The sequence below is a fragment of the Pleurodeles waltl genome, chromosome 1_2, assembly GCF_031143425.1.
Source record: "Pleurodeles waltl isolate 20211129_DDA chromosome 1_2, aPleWal1.hap1.20221129, whole genome shotgun sequence".
Lineage (NCBI taxonomy): Eukaryota > Metazoa > Chordata > Amphibia > Caudata > Salamandridae > Pleurodeles > Pleurodeles waltl.
The window spans coordinates 748,894,995-748,908,585 of NC_090437.1; the positions used below are offsets into that span (position 1 = coordinate 748,894,995).

A 13,591-nucleotide genomic window follows, 5' to 3' on the forward strand; every position below is an offset into this window, starting at 1 on the left:
GTATGTCTTTAAACAACCAGCCCCACCCCCCAAACCAAGACCATAACCATGATCAACTCAAATCGCCTCCTTCATATTGGCCCCCCTTTTCAAATACCTGTACTGCTTCTTTTATTTTCCCAATATCCAATTCTATCTCTGATGACTTGTTGACAAAATAACAGCACTTTTGCTGGTACTGATGTTGGATTAAAACACATACTCCTCCTTGTTGCACTGTAATCAAGTCTAGGGCAAGCCGATTTTGTATCGCCAATTGGGCTGCAGAGTTTCTCTCTATCTGTACACTTCCTATGGCCTCTCTGTTGGCATTAAATGCAATGGCTAATTCAGCTGACATATTCATCATTGCCAGTTGTAAATCGAAAATTCCAAATCCTGGAATAAGAACATGTAATACTTGAAATACCCAGTTCTTTCGCTCCTCCAGTATGGGTGTCCCTCGTTTGTACCTATGTGCAAAACTCCCCATGTTAAGGGGCTGGGAAGATGATATATTTGATATCACAGTAATGTTGGGTGCCAAATATGCCAGTGAACATATCCCTTCCCAGTTTAGAGGTAGTACTTTATATGCAGTTCTTCCACATACGAAGTACATGCCTCCCTGGATTTGTGAATTTATAATGCTGTATTTTATTCGGGGCAATCCTACACCCTCTGGGGTGTCATGCTCAGAATTATTGCAATACTTGTAATCTTCCCAGATTGTATTTAGCAATGATACATTTGCCCAGGGTGCAACATATGAACATCTAGCCATCCAGAGGGGGCCAAGGAAAACCCGGGACAATATTACAGGTGAATTTTTCCCATTTCTATCTTGTTCTCTGGAGGGATCATATAACAATCCTTCTGGATCTACTAGAATCTCATTTTCTCCCACAGTCAGGTTCCAATAATTTACAGTGTAATTTTGATGAGTCCCATTAATTAACGCTGTCCAATTTCTGTCTATTTTCTCCTCTCCTTCAAGATCCCAATTCCCTGTTTTTATATCAAATAACAAAGTGTAAACACACTGTTCAGGAGGGATCTTTCCCATGTATTTTGCCTCTGGGTTTTGCCCATAAAAATAGGTACCAAAACATATGGGAAACATTTTAAGTGTGGCATTCTCTCCAGGCATCGGGGAGAGCTTGTATTCTGCCTGGGTATTAGGGAGCACCGCACACCTAGGGTACCATTGATATTCTTGTTGGTCACATCTCCAAGTGGTATTTGGTACAAGACACACTTCCCCTCTTTCATATTCGCTTGGTGATACTGGTACTTCATAAAGGCCTATAGGATCCTCGGGGTGTCTAGACAAGTGCCGGCAAATCCAGCAGTCAGTGAGACTTAATGTCTCCGCTAATTTTCCATGAACCTTTATCAATGGATGTAAGGTAGGATTTTGCAGCAATGATGCAACACCACTGGACATTATACATATTAACATAAGGGTCACTAGGTACTTCATTGTTGTTTTGTAGAAATAGTTATAAGGCCACTCTTCCCTATTCTCTAGAGGGATATTTGTCCTGCCAAATGGATATATTTTCATAATTTTATTGTGCTCTCCTCCTTGGTCCTACAACCTTTCTATGATGCCGTTTTACTCGTCTCAACCGCCTACGCGTGTTCAAAAATATACCCACACAATTACCAAATATGTAAATGCAAAATATTGATATCACTATACTAATAATCATATACGTATAGATACAGATAAGTAAATTTTCCTTCAATGTTCACACCGACTAGGGTTCAGCACCGCCGTGCTTTCCACTCTAGCAGTTAGGCTGCACTGGTTGGTCCATGAACAAGTTTTTTTCTTTTCAAATACAGGACAATAGATGTTGGCTTGATCCTAGGTCCCTTATCTTCTCCTTTTCGAGTTTTTAACTCCTGGTGAGTCAACTCCCAGTGAGTAAGTCGCGATACTTCAAAGTTCGTCTTCAGTATAGTTTGTCAGTTTCGTTCAGTGTCTCAGCAAAAATGAGGGCGGAGGCCAGCAATTTTCAACCAAATCAGTGATGTGCTTGAGTATTAAACAGAAAAAGGCACCTTTTTTTACCGCTGGGACTACAAACCGCACCAACCCTAATGGCTGGCCGCTTCCGTAGAACTGGTACTTGGTTTTTCTCGCCAGTCACAGAACTGTTAACTCCATTTACCCACTGCTTTTAACACCGATAATAGCGTTGCACAAGCTGCATCCCACTATGCTTGTGTTCTTGGTGAGACAATTGTTCTAACCAATGTTCTGGTGTCGTTGCACAGGCTAGTCACCCGTGTTCCTGTTCATGCTGAAAATTTAGTCATCACAGTCATTTACAACCTCGTCGCCCAAAGTGTGCGTAACAACAGTGAGGATAGCTCGTTTTAATGCTGGTACATCAATGGCATCGGAAATGCCGGTGGCGGTGAAAGCGGGGAACTGTATTTCATGAAGGCAGGCGTGCCGTATTCTGCTGAGCAAAGGATTCCTTGGCCATTCAGAAAAAACCTCAGTTTGCAATTCCAAGCTAGGAGCTATCAGGGTGATGTAAATGTAGCTTTTCGTAGGGGTCACCACCTTACGCACCTTCAAAATTCTGTTCATTTAGATGGGCGAGGACGCAGGTTGTATCGATGAGTTTGTTGATCTTCAAACAGTAACTCTTCGTCACTGGGCTGCTGTGTCACCTCAGGAGCAGAAGTAGCACTTGAAACCTGTGGAGGTGTTTCCTGTCTCCCTACTTTTCTGTAATCAGGAGACAATGGTAATTCTGCTGTTAGAGTACTTTGTAGTGGAATTGGTGCACGCTTACAGTGGCTAGCATGTATCCAGTTTTTCCTTCCTTCCACTTTCACCGCTGTCTGTGTTGCAAGCAGTACCTGGGCTGGCCCCCGCCACCTGGGCTGAAGACTGTTGGTTCTTTGAAAATTCTTTGTCATAAGCCAATCCCCTGGCTTAAAAGGGTGACCAGGGCCTTCAAGAGGAGTCGGTAGGCTGGCCTTGACCTGTTGGTGGATCAAACGCAAATCTTTAGTCAATTGTTTACAGTAATCTACAAACAAAGGATATTGCACTTCAGAAAGCTTCTTTGGTCGTGGTACCCCCCAGATATTGGCTGGCCTCCCCATGACAACTTCATAGGGGGATAATCGTGACTTGCTACTGGCAGTCATCCTGATGGACATTAATGCTAGGGGCAAAGCATCTGGCCATTTTAAGTTGGTCTCAGCACAAATCTTAGCTATTTTGCTCTTCAAGGTGTAATTATACCTTTCTACAAGGCCCGCTGATTGTGGGTGATTTGCAGCATGAAATCGATGTTTGATGTTAAGGGCGGTACAGACCTTCTCCATTACCTCATTAGAAAAATGACTGCCATTGTCACTCCAGACTAATCGTGGCAATGCGTATCTAGGAAAATATTCTTTTAGTAATATTTTTGCGGTAGAGAGGGCACCATTGTCTTTTAATGGGTAGGCCTCTATCCATTTTGAAAACATGCATACTACCACTAACACGTATTTCAGTTTGTTACACGGTTCCATGTGGATAAAATCCATCTGTATAGCTTCAAAGGGGAGATCAGGAGGGGCAAAGTGGCCAGGGGGCGGAGGGGTCCCTTTTCCTGCATTGTGCACTGCACACACCATACAACTTTTAACCAGGTTATTAGCAGCTTTGGATATCAGAGGATTACTCCAAACATGGTCCAAAGTTGTCCTGATGCCTTGGGCACTGATGTGTGCAGGACTGTGGGCCATAGTAACCATAGTGTGTACATAACAATTAGGTAACATCCATCTTCTTTTGTCTGTGTCATCTGTGTAACAACCCTCACTGTCTATTCTACCTTTCTTCTCCCACTGTTCCCTTTCCTCTGCTGTTGCTTCTGCTTGAATATCTCTCACACACTGCATGGTATTTTCTAGTACTTCGTTCTGGGGCTCTCCCTTGATGCTACTCTCAACATATGCATTGTCAACTGGTGCTCGTGCTGTTGCTTTCGCTGTAGCATCTGCAAAAGCATTTCCTCGTCCTATATCATCAGTAATTTTTTTGTGGGCACTACACTTAATGATTGCGACCTGACGGGGCAGGCTGAGAGCATTCAAAAGTGTCACAATCAAGTTGCCATGCTGAATGGTAGTGCCATGTGACGTGATAAAGCCTCTATTCGCCCAGAGTCGCCCAAAATTATGAGCTACTCCAAACGCATATTGGCTATCAGTGTAGATGTTAACACTAAGACGTTCACTTATTTCACAAGCTCTGGTGAGGGCAATTAATTCTGCAGCCTGTGCCGAATTTTGCGGGATTCTATGAGATTCAACCACTGTTTTGACTGTGGTGACGGCATAGGCTGCAGTGGTCGTACCATCTGGTAACTTGAAGCAAGACCCATCTACAAACAGCTCTCCCTGTGGGTCAGATAGGGGAGTGTCTGTTAAGTCTACCCGTCCCTTGGTTTCTTCCTCAGTGGCAAAAATGCAATTATGATCAAATTCCACATTGTCCTGAGGGAGGGGTAGTAACGTAGCTGGGTTCAAGACATTGCACCGCTTCAAAGTAATATTTGGACTGAACAATGTTAATTCGTAACCCGTTAGACGAGCACTGGTGAGGTGCTGCGTCTGTGTCTTGTTTAACAAAATATCAACGGCATGAGGAACCATCACAGTGAGCGGATTGCCACCAACAAACCCTTCACTTTGTTTCACCGCAGCTGCTGCAGAAGCCACTCCTCTAAGACAAGTAGGCAAAGCTTGCGCCACAGTGTCCAAGGTGGAAGAGAAGTATGCACAAGGGCGTTGTCTCCCACCTTGATCCTGTGTCAAAACAGACAATGTACAGCCATGCTTTTCATGCACAAATAAAACAAATGGTTTGCTGTAATCCGGATTACCCAATACAGGAGCAGAGCACATCGCCTTTTTTAAATCTTGAAAAACCTCCTCACATTTGTCAGTCCAAGGTACAGGAGAGGGCACATCCGAAAGTGTCAGAGCAGTCAATGGTTTTGCTATAAGTGAAAAATTTGGAATCCACTGTCTGCAAAAGGATGTAAATCCCAAAAATGCTCGGACTTCAGAAGGGGTGCGTGGTGCAGTCATTGTATGAACCAGTTTAATTCTGTCTGGATGTAATCTCCTTCCCTCCTTAGAGAGGAGGTGTCCTAGATAGGTGACCTCCTCTCTACAATACTGCAATTTTGGAAGGGACACCTTATGGCCCAGAGGTGCTAAATGATGTAATAATGCAACAGTATCAGTCTTACATTGTGTCATGGAATCTGAGGCAATTAAAATATCATCAATGTACTGCAACAATGCAGAGCCTGAAGGTGGATTGAATTGGTCTAATTGACGTTTAAGACATTGACTATATATGCTCGGGGACTCAACAAATCCCTGAGGAATTCTTGTCATCGCGAATGATCTACCAAAAATCGCGAAGCTAAACAAATATTGAGATTCTTCGGCAATTGGAATGCTGAAGAACGCATTCTTCAAATCGATTACGGTGAAAAAACACGCAGAGGGTGGAATCATGGTGAAAAGACTATTCATGTCTGGGACCACGGGAAACTGGGGAATTACTATTTTATTAATTTCTCGGAGATCAATAACTAATCGATATACTGTGTTATCAGTAAATGATTGCTCACCATCTAATCTATTAGCATCATTTCGTTTCTTTACAACAGGAAGGATTGGACTGTTACATGGGCTGCTCACTATTTCCTTTATGACACCTGCATGCACAAGATCAGATATGACTGCCTTGAGCCCTTTTTCGCTTGATTTAGGTAATTTGTATTGAGGAACACGAGGTAACCGGGCACCTGGTTTGATTTTTATTACAATAGGGTCGATATCCATAATGCCTACATCATTCTTGCCTTTGGCCCATAAGCGAGGGTCTATTTCCTTTAGCTCTGGGGGTAAGTCGTATTCCTGTGAGAACATGCACCGAGTTGGGGAAACACTATCCATAGTTACATAGACACCATCCATTGAACAGTGAATAACTGCATTTAATTTCTTTAACAAATCTAATGCAAACAAGTTTTCATTGCAACCTGATGTTAAAGAGAGTGGCGTGTGTACTGTAAATGGGCCTACAGTTACTCTCATAGGTGTTGAGATGGGGCTCACCACGGGGATTCCAGAAATCCCAATTGATGTGGTATGAAGCCCAGACAGGGGAGCCCCGGGGACTGCAGAATGTGCAATAGATGTTCTGGTGGCACCAGTATCTAGAAGAAACTTATGGCCCTCTCCTTCGATTTTTACATCAATGTAGGGACCATTCTGATCTACAGGAATACTTACTCGCCCCTGGCCCTGTCTGTGGCTGTCCTAATAATTGTAGGATTCAGAAAAGAAATCATCAGCATAATATTGTCGTTCAAATGCATTGTCAAAAATATTAGTGTTACGCGGGACCTGATTCTCATTCTGCGAATTCTGATCAGTTCTACCTCCTTCCTCGTCCTCGTGCATTACCTGCTGCGTTCCCTCTATGAAGTGACATACTTTGTCTTCCTTCCAGTAATGGGCAAGTATCACGCCAATGTCCATCCTGCTTACAGTAGGCACATTGGTTGATATTTAATCGGCGGTCTTGGGGTGGTGCAGATGCACCTCGGCCTCGGCCCCTTCCCCGTCCCCTTGGTGGGCCACCCCTTTGCAGAGGGGTTGTATCCCGCTGGGGGTATGCCTGCTGTAATAATACCTTTTTCTTCAATTCTTTTACTGACTTCTCATTCTTTTCTAATTCTTCCTTGTACCTGCTCTCATAGTATTGTGCCATCTGTAAAATCTCTGCCTGTCCCTTCGTCATCCATGAACTCTCTGTTGCTTTTAATTTTTGTGATATTTCAGGTAGAAGACCATTAACAAAGCGTTCTACAAATAGTGTGACACCTGTTACGGTGGCGAGGTCTTGACCGCTAAAATCTATGAAAGCTTGTTCAATTCTAGTAAAATAATCTGGGACATCTTCACCTATTTTCTGTTTATAAGTGGCAAGTTTTCCCCAATCCACAGTCTGAAGAGGTATAACAGTTTCTAACTTAGTCAATATCCGGTTAGGTAAATCTAAAATATCCTGATGCGGTAGGGTTCCTGGTGCCCTTTGTGCTTCCCGTGCTTCTAAACCCCCCCATGTATTTCCCAAAGTAGGTGCATCATCTACTCTTCTAATTTTATGCCAAACTTCAGGACCCAATAAAACACCAAAAAAATAGTCAATGTCTTTGAGTGTCATAGTTGTGGTGGAAATGGCAGTTCTAAGGTCCCGATAGAATCCAGCTGGATTCTTTCGAGGATCTGGCAAGTCTTTCTTTATAGCCATTACCTCCTCCCATTTCCATGGTATATGAACAAATTGGGCCGGCGGCAGCTGCTGCTGCAACTGCAGCTGCAGTGGGCATATCAGGGTGCACTTCCCTCATTGGGTACCCCTTGTCATATCTATTTAGAACATCTTCCCTGGCTATGACACAAATGCGTACTCCCTCATTTATGCTGTTACTATCAAGAATACAAGCCACACTGTCCCGCCATAATTGGTATAATTCTTGTTCATAAGGGAGAGGGGTAGAATCTGTAATACAAGACTTCCAATCCCTCTCCAATTTTTCAATCATATACAGTAGTGCTAATTGCTGTCCAAAATGTGACATCTGTTGTATTGTGTCCATAATATCGGTGTGGGTGTAAATAGGATGTGACATCCAGTTCTCTGACTGATTCTTGATAACCCGTTTTTCCCCATCCCCAATAGTGGAGCGGGTACTAGGGGGCGAAATCGCCTTAATAGGTGTGCTCCATATGGGTGAAAGTGAGTGTGTGTCTCTGCACTGTCGGCGTTGTCCATTTGGGGAGTTAGGGGCAGGGGACATTATTAGTAACCTTGCAGTGCTGGCTGGTAGTGGTGGGGCAGGTGGCGGAGGGATTAGGACTTGGGCTATTGGGGTAGCTTGGGCTAGAGGCTGTGGTGGTTGTGGCACATGCTGCTGTAGTGGTGCACCTGGATTTCCCAAATTGTGCCCTTGCCCTTGCTGCTGTTGCTGTGCCCCCATGATAGGTTGGGCTACTGCAGGGGGTGTGTAAGGTGGAGGTGCAGTAGGGCCATTATCTAATAGCTGTAGCATTACCTCATCTTCCTCTAATGCACGTTTGGTTTCTGTTGGCTTTGATACATAACTTCCCTCCACCTGAGCCCTATGGACTCTATCTTCAGATTCAATCCCTTTCTGGGTTTGGGACTGGTGATAAAGGGCGGCCTTCTGCATGATGGTTCTCCTATTTTCCCTCTCTATCAGTTTATCTGATTTAATTTTTCTTTTATTGGCCTCCATTTCCCATTTTCTGTATACCTCAAACATATGTTGTCTAGCCTTTTTATGAAACAAACATTCCTGTAGGTAGGTTAGTTTCTTTAAATCAAAAGACCCATCCTCTGGCCACTGGAGGTCAGGACAATGTCTAGTATACCTGCGCCATATACTATTATACAAATTATTCTCTAAACCATAATCCTTTAACATGTCCCACCCTGGCGTTCCCTCTTTTGGGATCGGTTGCTTTTTATCTAAACGTGGCACATGATTTCGGCGAAAACAAAGACATAACCCTTGCCAACATTTCTTATTTCCCATATCTAAACTTTTAAATTTTCAAAAGACAACACACACCAAATTTCAAAATGTAACATGCACCAAAGAAACCCTTTTTCAAATGTGCACCAAAGAAAACCTTTTTCAAATGTGCACCAAAGAAGAAAAAAAAAACCCTTTTTCAAATATTTACCAACTTACAAATTGCTCCAGGCCTGGGCAAATTACTCAAACAAGAAAAACACGTGTAATACAAATTGTCAAATGGTACCTTGTACAAATGCAAATTTACCAAGAACTAATCATTCCCAAAAATGATAAGTTATCCAAAAACAATTATTCTCTCAAATGCAAGTTAAAGCAGACAAATAGCCAGCGAGGAACAGTCTTACCTGACTATCTGCTTTTCCTGGATTTCTCTCCGGCCGCCCGTGTCAGACTAATCAGTCAAGATAAAAACCGATGTTTTCAGGGACTTCGCTGGGACATCATGAGAAAGCGGGGAGAGGCCTGCCCGGTGGATAAGATGCAGCTGCTTTTGAAACTAAGTCTTTGTGCAGGGGCCCCTGGAATCTACACCTCCGGAACGGCGTCCCCCCACTGGCAGCACGTCTCTTGACAGAGCTACTGAAGATATCCACTGGAAGTCCCCACGTTGGGCGCCAAATTGTCAAATGCACATATTTGCAGATACTTACAAATGCATTTACAAAGGAGTTTTTGACACGGAGAGCCGGAGTGAAAAATCAATGACCAAAGGTCTGTTTATTTTTGCTGCAGCAAAGAGGACAGGTTTACCACTGGCATCCCAGGCCCGAAGTAAAGTGTGCTAGCATAAAGCGTTTAACAGTGATATTTATACTCATACATCAAAGGATACATAAAATGTGTAAATAATGATATACGTCATACAGATATTTTAAGGAGTTAATCAGTTTCCACACACCGGTTCCATTCCCAGCTTTGTCCTTGCCTCCCTTCTGCAGCTGCCTGACTCCCCACATTCTTGAGACCCTTCAAAGGATTACGTGGTTCAAAGGTATAGATATCAGCCTTTCCCTCCCCAAAATACCACAGCCGAGGTCAGTTAGTTATTTGAACACACAATTATAATGAGTACAGTGCCCCAGTTAGGGAAAGAAACCAGCTGCAAGCCTATGGCGTGGAACCAGGCTTATTTTACCTAAACAAATATACATAAGATAACATATGTGATAGACAGTGCGTTCAGAGACAACAAAAGCTCAAACTTACACGTGTAAAAGAAACGAAGCAATTCAAAATGGATTCTAACATCTCTCCTTGATAAGACATCAATTGAATGTTATGGAATAGCTATCACAACTTTAGTAGAATCCTAATGTTACATTAATTTTGTTTGAGTTTAAAATTACTGTTGTTTTTGTTTAGATTTTTTGTTTTTTAAGATCCCTGTAGAGTTTGTGTCCGATGATGTGTTCCTGGATTGGTTCATGGGGAATGATGAATATAGGATCTCCATGGACTCTAAATTCTTCCCATCTTGATGCATTGTGCATAACATGTATCTCTGATCTATCCAGAAATTTAGATATGGATGTGTCCCCCAGAGTGAGAGATTATACATCAAAACGTCTGGTCGATGATGTAATGTGCATTAAAATTGTGTTTTTGCCCTTTAAGATCCTATGTGTTTAAATATGTTAAAGTACTGTAACCTTACAAACGATTGCATATCTCCATAAGATTATTTTTGTGTTCAGCTGGGATATCAAACTGAGAGTCACAGGGCACCTATAGGGGAAATATTGGTTCACCTCACTGGAGTCCCCTTACACAGCTGTTTCCTTTGATAGGCTGTGTTAGAGCTATAGTGTACTCCAACTATATAGCCTGTCAAACCCAAGTCTACCATGTGGATTTCCCGCATAGCAGTTTCCTATTTTCTTACAGAATATTGTTATGTGTTACTGTCTGCTACATTGTTTTAATGTATGTAATTCCTGCATCTTCCTCTGCTAAGATAGCAGAGATCTTTATGCATTTAGGGTCATCCCTAAAGATGAGTCTCCTTATTGTCTCTGTGAATTGATCTTGTTTCACTTACAGCTTGACTATTCTTCATTTATTCTGCTGAATGTGTTCTGGTTTTGTAACAGATCTTCAATTTGACCATTTTCTTCATTGCATATTTTAGTGTCATCATCTTGTTACAATTAACCTCTTTATAAGGTATCATAACATGTATTATTTCCCCGGGGACACTTGGGGGCTTCCCAGCACTGTAGGGCCAGGCTCACTAGACTCAGATTATTAGAGAGCTAACAAGGCCAAAGAGGTGAACGTCAGAATCTTGAACAGTTTATAGAAGAGCAGCTGATTGTCTAAACTGCAAAGATGTGGGTGGCTATTTCAGGCCATAGGAGTAAAGCAGCAATAGTATTTACCCCCTGGGCCAGCTGGGTAAATAGAGGGGAGGCATACTGAAATGCATTTGAAGATCTCGATGAGTGTGAAGAAATGTAACATTGAAAATGCTTTGAAGCAGGTTTCATTTATTGTCCCCTCTCAGAGTGTGCTCTCGGTCTCTCTTTCATCAGTTCCTCTTCAGATCAAGAGGAAATTGCCTTTTTATCTTCCAGTTTTAGACCCTTGTATAACCTATTCATGGATTCTTTTTTTTAAAGGAGAGGTGACAAAGTACAATGTCATAGTGAGACCCTTGTCTGACAGTGATGCTGTGCTCCTGTTATCACTATGTTTTTTGGCGTATGGGCAATTGCTGTGATTCAAAGAATGTTTTTTCATGTTGCATGCTCGGCGGTTGTTTGCAGCCACTAGACTCCGTTGCCTCCTGTGAAGGCTCGGCTTGTGTAAGGTTCGAAGTTCCAAGAGGGCATCCAGCCGAGCCTGAGCCAGGATTCTGGCTCGAGCTTTCAGTGGCTCGGCTACCTTTACATTCAAACTATTTTTCAAACAAGGTAAATGGACGTGGATTTAAGAACAATAACTACTTCCTTAAATATGATTATCTTTACGACATAGTGGTAGTCTATATTCTGCACATATTCTAATTGTTGCAGGTCGATAACCTCTGCTTAGTGTGATGGTATTGTACCTTTTCTCATCTGAGTAGAAGAACCGTATTTCACCTTTTAACAGTGATTTTAGCATTTTTAATGGACCAATATAATCTGCTGTGTGTTCTTCAACAATATGTGCCATTCTCTATCTTAGAGTGTTTCTCAGAGCCTGGTCTTGTGCCCCCTTCCCCTATGCTTAGGATCAGTGTGTGAGCATTTGGCCATGTTTAGCAGGCAGTGGGCACAGATTGGCCTTCGGCTGTGCCCTACTCCCAGTTCTCCTCTCCTCCACGTCCACATCCGTGAACTTTGCTCAGTGGGCATTCCAGATCAATGCGGCCACAACCTGTGCCCAATGCCCCACTTTTAAGTACCCTCTGTGCACTATTTATCACTTGCTTCCTTTCTTTGGACACTAGAGATGTGATCTAATTATAAGAATAAAGGACCAGCAAATCTCTCGAGAAGCATCCACGCACTGGTTAATGCGCCAGCAAAATAGCGCAGACAGTTGAGACGTGTGTGAAACCTGCAGGTCATATATTTGTATACAGCAGGAACAGGTCATATATCTGAATACAATGCATGGCTGATTCAGCCATTCATTTTGTGAAGTTTGATTAGGTGTGAACCTTTTGAATTGTGCAGTATTGCCACCCAATATTCACAGTGCTATGAAACATAAAGAACAGCAGTAGCAATTATTCTATTAAAAAGAAAACAGATCATCTTCTCATTTCTAACGCCTGCCCCTTCATGTCCGCACTGGGAGCCATATATGCAGTAGTGTATCAAAAAAGCAATGAGCCCTAATGCAAGTAAGTAAAATTGGTTCCATATCACCTGCTTTGTGGCCGCACCCTGGTGCCACTACACCCGTCTCACTATTGAATGCTGTGCCTTTGGCCACATACAACTTTGCTCTGTTTGGATTTATTTGGTGGGTCACCTTTTTGAATATCAAAAGGACGACTTGTCCTTCTTTTATGTGTGACAAAAAGTGAATTTATTAACACTAGCTGACTTCTTATTAACACTAGTGGTGAAATGTCAAAGGTGTGAATAACAATCACGAAATAAAGATACAAGTTATCACCTCTGCCTCGCCTTCCCGTTCACCCTGAAATTGCCTCGGGCCAACCTGTTCCCGTGTTTCATACAGTTTGGTCAAAGCACCTCAAACCTGACCTATAGCACCACTCCCTCCCCCTTTCCTGTACGAGACCGTCAACCACCACTCTTATCAGTGAACCTCAGTGCAGGCGGTAGAGCACCACCAAATAGAGCCTCAAGCCTGAGGGCCTTGTTCACAGAAAGAGATACAGACGCCTGTTCAGAAGTGTAATTTACTCCTGCGATCTAATTCACAAAATGTTTGCAGTGTTTACATGGCTGTGGTTATGGGTTATGAAGCTGGGAAAGATTTTGACTGAATTTTTGTGTATTTTTTTTATTTTCCCTAATTTGTCCCCTGTTTCTACAGGTAAATACGGTGAAAATTTGCGATTTTGCGCATCTTCCCGTAATTTCAGCACCATGTACACCAGGGCGTTATAGTTTTAACGTCGATTGTGCTGAAAAGTGGGTGGGGAACACGTTATTTTCAAGTGATTGTGAATCTGAACTAAGTTAAGATTGAGTTGGTGATCGCCCCGGTTGCACTGTTTTCCTTACACCATTCGTTTTTCACAGGCCTTAAAATGCATTTTTGTGTACCTGAAGCTAAAACTTGACCTGCGGTACCGCCCGCTACTGATTTCAACTTAAAAATAAAATAATATAAAAATGTTTGATGTTTTATGGCAACAGTTGTTGTTTTTGTGACAAGGTTGCTAGCTGCTCCGTGGTTGAAGGGGCTGGTGATGCATGACCCTACGATAAGATTTTTGTGGTAACGCCTTTGTTAAACCTTGCGCCTGGCCT

General features: G+C 42.7%; 1 protein-coding gene across 4 annotated transcripts in view; it reads left to right on the top strand.

The window, feature by feature from the left end:
- Nucleotides 1-13,591, top strand: part of FNIP2 (folliculin interacting protein 2) — a 328,137-nt gene that overhangs the window by 71,596 nt on the left and 242,950 nt on the right. The gene's annotated exons all lie outside the window — the stretch shown is intronic.